Source organism: Oncorhynchus gorbuscha, unplaced genomic scaffold (genome assembly GCF_021184085.1).
Source record: "Oncorhynchus gorbuscha isolate QuinsamMale2020 ecotype Even-year unplaced genomic scaffold, OgorEven_v1.0 Un_scaffold_3038, whole genome shotgun sequence".
Lineage (NCBI taxonomy): Eukaryota > Metazoa > Chordata > Actinopteri > Salmoniformes > Salmonidae > Oncorhynchus > Oncorhynchus gorbuscha.
In genome coordinates, this window is record NW_025747395.1 from 44,062 (window position 1) to 58,412 (window position 14,351).

The 14,351-nt window shown below is 45.3% G+C and overlaps 1 long non-coding RNA gene across 1 annotated transcript; it reads left to right on the forward strand.

Moving 5' to 3' along the window:
- The first annotated feature begins 9,234 nt into the window (after positions 1–9,234).
- On the forward strand, positions 9,235–13,150 carry LOC124027249. Its single transcript, XR_006837380.1, has 3 exons — positions 9,235–9,393; positions 10,266–10,363; positions 13,111–13,150. It is a non-coding gene; the product is annotated as an uncharacterized LOC124027249 (long non-coding RNA).
- Positions 13,151–14,351: the final 1,201 nt, after the last annotated feature.

A 14,351-nucleotide genomic window follows, 5' to 3' on the forward strand; every position in this document is an offset into this window, starting at 1 on the left:
AGTACCCTGAACTATAGTCACTGTTACTAGCCTCCGCCCAGTACCCTGCCCTGAACTATAGTCACTGTTACTAGCCTCCCCCAGTACCCTGAACTATAGTCACTGTTACTAGCCTCCCCCCAGTACCCTGAACTATAGTCACTGTTACTAGCCTCCCCCAGTACCCTGAACTATAGTCACTGTTACTAGCCTCCCCCCAGTACCCTGAACTATAGTCACTGTTACTAGCCTCCCCAGTACCCTGAACTATAGTCACTGTTACTAGTCTCCCCAGTACCCTGAACTATAGTCACTGTTACTAGCCTCCCCCAGTACTCCTGAACTATAGTCACTGTTACTAGTCTCCCCCCAGTACCCTGAACTATAGTCACTGTTACTAGTCTCCCCAGTACCCTGAACTATAGTCACTGTTACTAGTCTCCACCCAGTACCCTGAACTATAGTCACTGTTACTAGTCTCCCCCAGTACCCTGAACTATAGTCACTGTTACTAGTCTCCCCCAGTACCCTGAACTATAGTCACTGTTACTAGCCTCCACCCAGTACCCTGAACTGAACTATAGTCACTGTTACTAGTCTCCCCCAGTACCCTGAACTATAGTCACTGTTACTAGCCTCCCCCAGTACCCTGCTCTGAACTATAGTCACTGTTACTAGTCTCCCCCCAGTACCCTGAACTATAGTCACTGTTACTAGCCTCCACCCAATACCCTGAGCTATAGTCACTGTTACTAGTCTCCCCCCAGTACCCTGAACTATAGTCACTGTTACTAGCCTCCACCCAGTACCCTGAACTATAGTCACTGTTACTAGCCTCCACCCAGTACCCTGAACTATAGTCACTGTTACTAGCCTCCACCCAGTACCCTGAACTGAACTATAGTCACTGTTACTAGCCTCCCCCAGTACCCTGAACTATAGTCACTGTTACTAGTCTCCACCCAGTACCCTGATCTATAGTCACTGTTACTAGCCTCCCCCAGTACCCTGAACTATAGTCACTGTTACTAGCCTCCCCAGTACCCTGAACTATAGTCACTGTTACTAGTCTCCCCCCAGTACCCTGCCCTGAACTATAGTCACTGTTACTAGTCTCCACCCAGTACCCTGAACTATAGTCACTGTTACTAGTCTCCCCCCAGTACCCTGCCCTGAACTATAGTCACTGTTACTAGTCTCCACCCAGTACCCTGAACTATAGTCACTGTTACTAGCCTCCCCCAGTACCCTGAACTACAGTCACTGTTACTAGTCTCCCCCCAGTACCCTGAACTATAGTCACTGTTACTAGCCTCCCCCAGTACCCTGAACTACAGTCACTGTTACTAGTCTCCCCCCAGTACCCTGAACTATAGTCACTGTTACTAGCCTCCCCCAGTACCCTGAACTATAGTCACTGTTACTAGTCTCCCCAGTACCCTGAACTATAGTCACTGATACTAGCCTCCCCCAGTACCCTGAACGATAGTCACTGTTACTAGTCTCCCCCAGTACCTTGAACTATAGTCACTGTTACTAGCCTCCCCCAGTACCCTGCCCTGAACTATAGTCACTGTTACTAGCCTCCACCCAGTACCCTGAACTATAGTCACTGTTACTAGTCTCCCCCAGTACCCTGAACTATAGTCACTGTTACTAGTCTCCCCCAGTACCCTGAACTATAGTCACTCTTACTAGTCTCCCCAGTACCCTGAACTATAGTCACTGTTACTAGCCTCCACCCAGTACCCTGAACTATAGTCACTGTTACTAGCCTCCACCCAGTACCCTGAACTGAACTATAGTCACTGTTACTAGCCTCCACCCAGTACCCTGAACTATAGTCACTGTTACTAGTCTCCACCCAGTACCCTGATCTATAGTCACTGTTACTAGCCTCCCCAGTACCCTGAACTATAGTCACTGTTACTAGCCTCCCCCCAGTACCCTGAACTATAGTCACTGTTACTAGTCTCCCCCCAGTACCCTGCCCTGAACTATAGTCACTGTTACTAGTCTCCACCCAGTACCCTGAACTATAGTCACTGTTACTAGCCTCCACCAGTACCCTGCCCTGAACTATAGTCACTGATACTAGCCTCCCCCAGTACCCTGCCCTGAACTATAGTCACTGTTACTAGCCTCCCCAGTACCCCTGAACTATAGTCACTGTTACTAGCCTCCCCCAGTACCCTGAACTATAGTCACTGTTACTAGCCTCCCCAGTACCCTGGACTATAGTCACTGTTACTAGTCTCCCCCAGTACCCTGAACTATAGTCACTGTTACTAGCCTCCCCCAGTACCTGAACTATAGTCACTGTTACTAGCCGCCCCCCAGTACCCTGAACTATAGTCACTGTTACTAGCCTCCACCCAGTACCCTGCCCTGAACTATAGTCACTGTTACTAGCCTGAACTATAGTCACTGTTACTAGCCTGAACTATAGTCACTGTTACTAGTCTCCCCCCAGTACCCTGAACTATAGTCACTGTTACTAGCCTCTACCCAGTACCCTGAACTATAGTCACTGTTACTAGTCTCCCCCCAGTACCCTGAACTATAGTCACTGTTACTAGTCTCCCCCCAGTACCCTGAACTATAGTCACTGTTACTAGCCTCCACCAATTCCAGTGGGTCAGAAGTTTAAATACACCAAGTTGACTGTGCCTATAAACAGCTTGGAAAATTCCAGAAAATTATGTCATGGCTTTAGAAGTTTCTGATAGGCTGATTGACATAATTTGAGTCAATTGGAGGTGCACCTGTGGATGTATTTCAAGACCTACCTTCAAACCCAGTGCTGTCATGTTTGTCATTTATTATCATGTCTTGTCCCTGTGCTTCCCATTCTATTCGTTTCCCTCTGCTGGTCTTATTTGGTTCTTTCCCTCCTTCTAGCCCTCTCTCTCCCCCTCCCTCTCTCACTCTCTCGCTCTCTCTTCTCTCTATCGTTCCGTTCCTGCTCCCAGCTGTTCCTATTCCCCTAATCATCATTTAGTCTTCCCACACCTGTTCCCGATCCTTTCCCCTGATTAGAGTCCCTATTTATTCCTTTGTGTTCCGTTCCTGTCCCGTCGGTTCCTTGTATTGTATTCACCATGCTGTGATTGCGTTTCGCCCTGTCCTGTCGTGTTTTTGCTATGATTGTGTATCGCCCTGTCCTGTCGTGTTTTTTGCCTTCATCAGATGCTGCGTGTGAGCAGGTGTCTCTGTCGACTACGGCCTGCGCCTACCCAGCGACCTGCAGTCTGTGGCCGCTTCTCCAGTTGTTTCCCTCTACAAGTCTAGAGGATTTCTGTTATCCCGTTTTGGACTTAAATAAACTCTGTTTCTGTTAAGTCGCTTTTGGGTCCTCTTTCACCTGCATGACAAGTGCCTCTTTGCTTGACATCATGGGAAAATCAAAAGACATCAGCCAAGACCTCAGAAAAATAATTGTAGACCTCCACAAGTCTGGTTCATCCTTGGGAGCAATTTCCAAACGCCTGAAGGTTCCACGTTCATCTGTACAAACAATAGTATGCAAGTATAAACACCAATTCAATTCAAGGGGCTTTATTGGCATGGGAACATATGTTAACATTGCCAAAGCAAGTGAGGTAGATAATATATAAAAGTGAAATAAACAATAAAAATGAACAGTAAACATTACACTCACAGAAGTTCCAAAAGAATAGAGACATTACAAATGTCATATTATGTATATATACAGTGTTGTAGCGATGTGCAAATGGTTAAAGTACAAATCTCTCTCTCTCACTCATTCTCTCTCTCTCACTCATTCTCTCTCTCTCACTCATTCTCTCTCTCTCATTCTCTCTCTCAGTCATTCTCTCACTCACTCACTCTCTCTCTCGCTCATTCTCTCTCTCTCGCTTATTCTCTCTCTTTCTCACTCATTCTCTCTCACTCATTCTCTCTCTCTCACTCATTCTCTCTCTCTCACTCATTCTCTCTCTCTCACTCATTCTCTCTCTCTCATTCTCTCTCTCACTCATTCTCTCTCTCTCACTCATTCTCTCTCTCACTCATTCTCTCTCTCTCACTCATTCTCTCTCTCGCTCATTCTCTCTCTCTCTCACTCATTCTCTCTCTCTCTCTCACTCATTCTCTCTCTCTCACTCATTCTCTCTCACTCATTCTCTCTCTCTCGCTCATTCTCTCTCACTCTCACTCATTCTCTCTCTCTCTCTCACTCATTCTCTCTCTCTCACTCATTCTCTCTCACTCATTTCTCTCTCTCGCTCATTCTCTCTCTCTCTCTCACTCATTCTCTCTCACTCATTCTCTCTCTCTCACTCGCTCTCTCTCTCACTCATTTTCTCTAGCTCTCTCTCTCACCTTCTCTCTTTCTCTCTCTCTCTTTCTCTCTCTCACTCATTCTCTCTCTCACTCACTTTCGCTCTCTCTCTCACTCATTTTCTCTAGCTCTCTCTCTCACCTTCTCTCTTTCTCTCTCTCTCTCACTCTCTTTCTCTTACTCATTCTCTCTCTCTCTCTCCCATTCTCTCTCTCACTCATTATCTCTCACTCACTCTCTCTCACTCATTCTCTCTCTCACTCATTCTCTCTCTCTCACTCATTCTCTCTCTCACTCATTCTCTCTCACTCACTCTCTCTCTCACTCACTCATTCTCTCTCTCTCTCACTCATTCTCTCTCTCTCACTCATTCTCTCTCTCACTCATTCTCTCTCTCACTCACTCATTCTCTCTCTCGCTCATTTCTCTCTCTCACTCTCACTCATTTCTCTCTCTCTCTCACTCATTCTCTCTCTCTCACTCATTTCTCTCTCACTCATTCTCTCTCTCTCGCTCATTCTCTCTCTCACTCACTCGCTCTCTCACTCATTCTCTCTCACCTTCTCTCTTTCTCTCTCTCTCTCTCTCTCTCTCTCTCTCTCTCTCTCTCTCTCTCTCTCTCTCACACTCTCTTCTCTTACTCATTTTCTCTCTCTCCCTCCTCTTTCTCTCCCCCTCCTTCTCTCTGTCCCCCTCTCCCCCCTCTCTCCCTTCCCCACCCTTCTCTCTGTCCCTCCCACTCTCTCTCTCACTCTCTGTCTCTCTCTCTCTCTTCCCACCTTCTCTCCCCTCCCCTCCTTCTCTCTGTCCCTCCCCCTCTCTCGCTCTCTGTTGGCCTGTCAAGTCTCCACTCATCATCTTAATTACTGATTGAGTCACTGATTACCGAGCCCAATGAGATGCCTACCAGTGTCTGCTATGGCAATAAAGCGTTCACTCCTGCTTCCTCTTAGATCTGACTCAGGTCGGGTCTGAGTCTCAAATGGCACCCTATTCCCTTTACAGGGGGCCCTGGTCAATAGTAGTGCACTGTGTAGGGAACAGAGTGCCATTTGGGATGGGGACGCATCCCAGGCCAGGTCTGGTGTTCATTCGTTGCCTACATACTGCTTCTGGGTGAGCCCATAGACTGTTGGAATCTCGGCAGATTGACTGCTCTGTAGCAGGGGCGGCAGTGTAGCCTAGTGGTTAGAGTGTAGAGGCGGGCAGGGTAGCCTAGTGGTTAGAGTGTAGAGGTGGCAGGGTAGCCTAGTGGTTAGAGTGTAGAGGTGGCAGGGTAGCCTAGTGGTTAGAGTGTAGGAGGTGGCAGGGTAGCCTAGTGGTTAGAGTGGAGGGCGGCAGCGTCGTAGTGGTTAGAGTGGAGGGGTGGCAGGGTAGCCTAGTGGTTAGAGTGGAGGGGTGGCAGGGTAGCCTCCAGTGGTTAGAGTGTAGAGGCGGCAGCGTAGCCTAGTGGTTAGAGTGTAGAGGGGGCAGGGTAGCCTAGTGGTTAGAGTGTAGAGGGGGCAGGGTAGCCTAGTGGTTAGAGTGTAGAGGCGGCAGCGTAGCCTAGTGGTTAGAGTGTAGAGGCGGCAGCGTAGACTAATGGTTAGAGTGTAGAGGTGGCAGGGTAACCTAGTGGTTAGAGTGTAGAGGCGGCAGGGTAGCCTGGTGGTTAGAGTGTAGAGGGGGCAGGGTAGCCTAGTGGTTAGAGTGTAGAGGCGGCAGGGTAGCCTGGTGGTTAGAGTGTAGAGGGGGCAGGGTAGCCTAGTGGTTAGAGTGTAGAGGGGGCAGGGTAGCCTAGTGGTTAGAGTGTAGAGGCGGCAGGGTGGCCTAGTGTTTTTTTTAACCTTTATTTAACTAGGTGTCAGTTAAGAACAAATTCTTATTTTCAATGACGGCCTAGGAACAGTGGGTTAACTGCCTGTTCAGGGGCAGAACGACAGATTTTGTACCTTGTCAGCTCGGGATTTGAACTTGCAACCTTTCGGTTACTAGTCCAATGCTCTAACCACTAGGCTACCCTGCAGCCCAGAGAGCATTGGACTAGTAAGGAAGGTTGCAAGTTCAAACCCCTGAGCTGACAAGGTACAAAATCTGTCGTTCTGCCCCTGAACAACCCACTGTTCCTCATCGTCATTGTAAATAAGAATTTGTTCTTAACTGACTTGCCTAGTTCAATAAAGGTAAAATAAAAATGTGTGGTTTCGGTCAGTGTGGTAAAAAGTCTCAGCTTGTCGCATTCTGGTCATGTTCTGGCTTTGGCAACGGTTGAAGGATGTCCCGTCTTGGCAACGGTTGAAGGATGTCCCGTCTTGGCAACGGTTGAAGGATGTCCCGTCTTGGCAACGGTTGAAGGATGTCCCGTCTTTGCAACGGTTGAAGGATGTCCCGTCTTGACAACGGTTGAAAGATGTCCCGTCTTGGCAACGGTTGAAGGATGTCCCGTCTTGACAACGGTTGAAGGATGTCCCGTCTTGACAATGGTTGAAGGATGTCCCGTCTTGGCAACGGTTGAAGGATGTTCCGTCTTGACAATGGTTGAAGGATGTCCCGTCTTGGCAGGAATAAATAAAAAATGTGGTTAGGGAGTCTTGCAATAAATGTGTACAGCATTTGGAGTATTATCCAAGATCTTACATGAAGGACTAAGAAATAGCCTGGTTAAATCAATTGCTTTGATTTTTGAATATTGACACAATCAATTGTAATTGACACAATAAATATATTGACACAATCAATTGAAATTGACACAATAAATATATTGACACAATAAATTGAAATTGACACAATAAATATATTGACACAATCAATTGAAATTGACACAATAAATATATTGACACAATAAATTGAAATTGACACAATAAATATATTGACACAATAAATATATTGACACAATAAATTGAAATTGACACAATAAATATATCGACACAATAAATACATTGACACAATAAATATATTGACACAATAAATATATAGACACAATAAATATATTGACACAATAAATATATTGACACAATAAATATATAGACACAATAAATATATTGACACAATAAATATATTGACACAATAAATATATTGGCACAATAAATGCATTATAGACACAATAAATATATTGACACAATAAATATATAGACACAATAAATATATTGACACAATAAATATATAGACACAATAAATATATAGACACAATAAATATATTGACACAATAAATGCATTATAGACACAATAAATATATTGACACAATAAATATATTGACACGCTTGGATTGCGTCCTACCTGACAGGTCGCTCCTACCAGGTGGCGTGGCGGAATCTGTCTCCTCACCACGCGCTCTCACCACTGGTGTCCCCCAGGGCTCTGTTCTAGGCCCTCTCCTATTCTCGCTATACACCAAGTCACTTGGCTCTGTCATAACCTCACATGGTCTCTCCTATCATTGCTATGCAGATGACACACAATTAATCTTCTCCTTTCCCCCTTCTGATGACCAGGTGGCGAATCGCATCTCTGCATGTCTGGCAGACATATCAGTGTGGATGACGGATCACCACCTCAAGCTGAACCTCGGCAAGACGGAGCTGCTCTTCCTCCGGGAAGGACTGCCCGTTCCATGATCTCGCCATCACGGTTGACAACTCCATTGTGTCCTCCTCCCAGAGCGCTAAGAACCTTGGCGTGATCCTGGACAACACCCTGTCGTTCTCAACTAACATCAAGGCGGTGGCCCGTTCCTGTAGGTTCATGCTCTACAACATCCGCAGAGTACGACCCTGCCTCACACAGGAAGCGGCGCAGGTCCTAATCCAGGAGACTTGTCATCTCCCGTCTGGATTACTGCAACTCGCTGTTGGCTGGGCTCCTGCCTGTGCCATTAAACCCCTACAACTCATCCAGAACGCCGCAGCCCGTCTGGTGTTCAACCTTCCCAAGTTCTCTCACGTCACCCCGCTCCTCCGCTCTCTCCACTGGCTTCCAGTTGAAGACCATGGTGCTTGCCTACGGAGCTGTGAGGGGAACGGCACCTCAGTACCTCCAGGTTCTGATCAGGCCCTACACCCAAACAAGGGCACTGCGTTCATCCACCTCTGGCCTGCTCGCCTCCCTACCACTGAGGAAGTACAGTTCCCGCTCAGCCCAGTCAAAACTGTTCGCTGCTCTGGCCCCCCCAATGGTGGAACAAACTCCCTCACGACGCCAGGACAGCGGAGTCAATCACCACCTTCCGGAGACACCTGAAACCCCACCTCTTTAAGGAATACCTAGGATAGGATAAAGTAATCCTTCTCACCCCCCTCCCTTAAAAGATTTAGATGCACTATTGTAAAGTGGCTGCTCCACTAGATGTCATAAGGTGTACGCACCAATTTGTAAGTCGCTCTGGATAAGAGCGTCTGCTAAATGACTTAAATGTAAATGTAAATGACACAATAAATGCATTATTGACACAATAAATATATTGACACAATAAATATATTGACACAATAAATATATAGACACAATAAATATATTGACACAATAAATATATTGACACAATAAATATATAGACACAATAAATATATTGACACAATAAATATATTGACACAATAAATATATAGACACAATAAATATATTGACACAATAAATATATTGACACAATAAATATATAGACACAATAAATATATTGACACAATAAATATATTGACACAATAAATATATAGACACAATAAATATATTGACACAATAAATATATTGACACAATAAATATATAGACACAATAAATATATTGACACAATAAATATATTGACACAATAAATATATAGACACAATAAATACAGAATGTATAAGTATAACTTTTGGTTAAAACATTCTTATGAAAAAATATATGTATTATAATTGAATATTATAATTGAAAATATGTCACTCATCTTTGTTTTTTTAAATTGATGAGTTTCCTTCAAACGCACATCTTATGACGCCATTTCGAGCTGAACCGTGATTGGTGGATTGAGGGGGGCGGTAACTATACATTCAGGAAGAGGTCCATGGACTGTAAACTCTGCTAGCTTGCTATTTGAATCCGATGGAAAAATAACTCCGTTTGGTCGTTAAATCGTCGTTAACCATGTCTGCAAGAAACCCGGGCATGCCCCTTGGTGAGACTCGCTTCTTTATTGTGGAAAATACATGTGTATCCTGAAACATTAGTCAAATCCAGCGAAATAGCTATCGATTGTGTTAGCATGTGCAGCTAGCTAGTATCAACTCTAGCTACTACCGTAGAGGGTGTGTTTTATGTTTAGGATATTCTTGATAATGAATGTTTTGACTGTGACACTTAGGCCTAACAGGACGAGTTTAGTTTCAAACAAATGCATGTAAGAAGTAACGTTACCGCTCGTATGTATTACAATCACTGCACATTTATCCTGTCAACTTGTTAATATATATATATATATATATATATATATATCTCTAACGTGAGTTAAGGAACATGCAGAGACCAGAGATACTTTGTATCACGTCTAGTGAACACCGTAAAGATAGTATCTAGTTAACGTTACGTACTGAATATTGGTGGTGTTGACTCATGATGTCCTGGATAATGTTTCACACGACACTCAGTGCAGCCAGGGTGAATCACTATCAGTGATCTCTTGTGGTCTGACTGTACTAAGATCCCGGAAAACATTTCGAAGCAGGCCTAACCATCGGTTGTTAACTACTGTAAGCCTACATGATATTCAGTAGATATCTGAACAGAATAGTGGATTCGGAGAGAAAAAGGCCTACGTATATATATATATATATATATACTTATGTGTAAGCGTTGTGGACAGCGACCACATACCAACTAAAGTGTTTCTTATCAACCTTCCATATTGATTGTGTGTGTGTGTGTGTGTGTGTGTGTTGTGTGTGTGTGTGTGTGTGTGTGTGTGTGTGTGTGTGTGTGTGTGTGTGTGTGTGTGTGTGTGTGTGTGTGTGTGTGTGTGTGTGTGTGTGTGTGTGTGTGTGTGTGTGTCAGACCTGGAATGGGTGTCCAAGGTGCGGGTGAACACCCAGGCAGTGCTGAAGAGAGCTCAGCAGATCCAAGGACGCAATAAGAACACGAAACAATGGCAGGTAGGAGGAGCCTTTGGTTTTAATACCTTCATCTCCAATGTTGGGGGTTTAATACCTTCATCTCCAATGTTTTCCTTTGGGGTTTAATACCTTCATCTCCAATGTTTTCCTTTGGGTTTAATACCTTCATCTCCAATGTTTGGGGTTTAATGCCTTCATCTCCAATGTTTTCCTTTGGGGTTTAATGCCTTCATCTCCAATGTTTGGGGTTTAATACCTTCATCTCCAATGTTTTCCTTTGGGGTTTAATACCTTCATCTCCAATGTTTTCCTTTGGGGTTTAATACCTTCATCTCCAATGTTTTCCTTTGGGGTTTAATACCTTCATCTCCAATGTTTGGGGTTTAATACCTTCATCTCCAATGTTTTCCTTTGGGGTTTAATACCTTCATCTCCAATGTTTTCCTTTGGGGTTTAATACCTTCATCTCCAATGTTTTCCATTGGGGTTTAATACCTTCATCTCCAATGTTTTCCATTGGGGTTTAACACCTTCATCTCCAATGTTTTCCTTTGGGGGTTTAACACCTTCATCTCCAATGTTTTCCTTTGGGGGTTTAATACCTTCATCTCCAATGTTTTCCTTTGGGGTTTAATACCTTCATCTACAATGTTTTCCATTGGGGTTTAATACCTTCATCTCCAATGTTTGGGGTTTAATACCTTCATCTCCAATGTTTGGGGTTTAATGCCTTCATCTCCAATGTTTTCCTTTGGGGTTTAATACCTTCATCTCCAATGTTTGGGGCTTAATACCTTCATCTCCAATGTTTTCCTTTGGGGTTTAATGGTTTTCCTTTTTTAATACCTTCATCTCCAATGTTTTCCTTTGGGGTTTAATACCTTCATCTCCAATGTTTTCCATTGGGGTTTAATACCTTCATCGCCAATGTTTTCCATTGGGGTTTAATACCTTCATCGCCAATGTTTTCCATTGGGGTTTAATACCTTCATCTCCAATGTTTTCCTTTGGGGTTTAATACCTTCATCTCCAATGTTTGGGGTTTAATACCTTCATCTCCAATGTTTTCCTTTGGGGGTTTAATACCTTCATCTCCAATGTTTTCCTTTGGGGTTTAATACCTTCATCTCCAATGTTTGGGGTTTAATACCTTCATCTCCAATGTTTGGGGTTTAATACCTTCATCTCCAAGTTTGGGGTTTAATACCTTCATCTCCAATGTTTGGGGTTTAATACCTTCATCTCCAATGTTTGGGGTTTAATACCTTCATCTCCAATGTTTGGGGTTTAATTCATCTCCAATGTTTGGGGTTTAATACCTTCATCTCCAATGTTTGGGGTTTAATACCTTCATCTCCAATGTTTGGGGTTTAATACCTTCATCTCCAATGTTTGGGGTTTAATACCTTCATCTCCAATGTTTGGGGTTTAATACCTTCATCTCCAATGTTTGGGGTTTAATACCTTCATCTCCAATGTTTGGGGTTTAATACCTTCATCTCCAATGTTTGGGGTTTAATACCTTCATCTCCAATGTTTGGGGTTTAATACCTTCATCTCCAATGTTTGGGGTTTAATACCTTCATCTCCAATGTTTGGGGTTTAATACCTTCATCTCCAATGTTTGGGGTTTAATACCTTCATCTCAATGTTTGGGGTTTAATACCTTCATCTCCAATGTTTGGGGTTTAATACCTTCATCTCCAATGTTTGGGGTTTAATACCTTCATCTCCAATGTTTGGGGTTTAATACCTTCATCTCCAATGTTTGGGGTTTAATACCTTCATCTCCAATGTTTGGGGTTTAATACCTTCATCTCCAATGTTTGGGGTTTAATACCTTCATCTCCAATGTTTGGGTTTAATACCTTCATCTCCAATGTTTGGGGTTTAATACCTTCATCTCCAATGTTTGGGGTTTAATACCTTCATCTCCAATGTTTGGGGTTTAATACCTTCATCTCCAATGTTTGGGGTTTAATACCTTCATCTCCAATGTTTGGGGTTTAATACCTTCATCTCCAATGTTTGGGGTTTAATACCTTCATCTCCAATGTTTGGGGTTTAATACCTTCATCTCCAATGTTTGGGGTTTAATACCTTCATCTCCAATGTTTGGGGTTTAATACCTTCATCTCCAATGTTTGGGGTTTAATACCTTCATCTCCAATGTTTGGGGTTTAATACCTTCATCTCCAATGTTTGGGGGTTTAATACCTTCATCTCCAATGTTTGGGGTTTAATACCTTCATCTCCAATGTTTTCCTATACGACTCATAAGATGAAGTGATGCTCAGTTTGTATCCTATTAGAATAAGGATGTGCAGTATTCTCAGTTTGTATCCTACTGTTAGAATAAGTATATACAGTATGTCTGGTATGGTTGTGTGTTTATGCTAGTGTTAGGTCTGGAAGTGATGCTATTAGAATAAGGATATACAGTAGGTCTGGTATGGTTGTGTGTGTTATCTAGTGTTGAAGTGATGCTATTAGAATAAGTATATACAGTATGTCTGGTATGGTTGTGTGTGTTATCTAGTGTTGAAGTGATGCTATTAGAATAAGGATATACAGTAGGTCTGGTATGGTTGTGTGTGTTATCTAGTGTTGAAGTGATGCTATTAGAATAAGGTAAGCAGTAGGTCTATGGTTGTGTGTGTTATCTAGTGTTGAAGTGATGTCCACATCAACCCCGTATTGAGAACCATCAGTTAAACACCCCGGTATGAGTTGACATCGGGCTCTGTGTTACAACATTACCCACAATGCTCCCTGTCTATCTCCAGGCGGCGTGGCTGCTGCGGGCGGTGACCTGTATTGACCTGGACGACCCTGGCCGGTGGCGACACACCCGGCAACGTCCACCGGCTGTGTATGAAGGCTACCCAGCCGGTGCGCTACGACCTGCTGAAGAGCATGGACGTGCAGGACAAAGGTAGTGGGGTGTCTGTCTGTCCGCATGTCTCTCCTCCTCACCCTGCTCTGTGTTAAATGTGCTACTCCACATCGCATTTTCTGCCTCCTTGTTGGGCCACTGGAGGCGACGCGCTCCTTAGTTTACCCACTGAGGGGCGACGTGCTCATGTTTGGCCACTGGAGGGCGACGTGCTCCATGTTTGGGCCACTGGAGGGCGACGCGCTCCTTGTTTGGGCCACTGGAGGGAGACGCGCTCCTTGTTTGGGCCACTGGAGGGAGACGCGCTCCTTGTTTCAGCTACTGGAGGGAGACGCGTCCCTGTTGGGGGCCACTGGAGGGCTGACGTGCTCCTTGTTTACCCACTAGAGGCTACGCGCTCTCTGGTTGCCACCAGGGAGGGCGGCGCGCCCTTAGTTTACCCACTAGAGGGGATGCGCTCCTTAGTTTGCCCACTGGAGGGCGACGCGCTTCTGGGGCTTCTGCCCACTGGAGGGCGACGCGCTCCTTAGTCTGCCCACTGGAGGGCGACGCGCTCCTTGGTTTGCCCACTGGAGGGCGACGCTCCTTGGTTGCCCACTGGAGGGCGACGCGCTCCTTAGTTTGCCCACTGGAGGCGACGCGCTCCTTAGTTTGCCCACTGGAGGGCGACGCGCTCCTTAGTTTGCCCACTGGGCGACGCGCTCCTTGGTTGCCCACTGGAGGCGACGCGCTCCTTAGTTTGCCCACTGGGCGACGCGCTCCTTGTTTTGCCCACTGGAGGGCGACGCGCTCCCTTAGTTTGCCACTGGAGGGCGACGCGCTCCTTAGTTTGCCCACTGGAGGGCGACGCGCTCCTTAGTTTGCCCACTGGAGGGCGACGCGCTCCTTAGTTTGCCCACTGGAGGGCGACGCGCTCCTTAGTTTGCCCACTGGAGGGCGACGCGCTCCTTAGTTTGCCCACTGGAGGGCGACGCGCTCCTTAGTTTGCCCACTGGAGGGCGACGCGCTCCTTAGTTTGCCCACTGGAGGGCGACGCGCTCCTTAGTTTGCCCACTGGAGGGCGACGCGCTCCTTAGTTTGCCCACTGGAGGGCGACGCGCTCCTTAGTTTGCCCACTGGAGGGCGACGCGC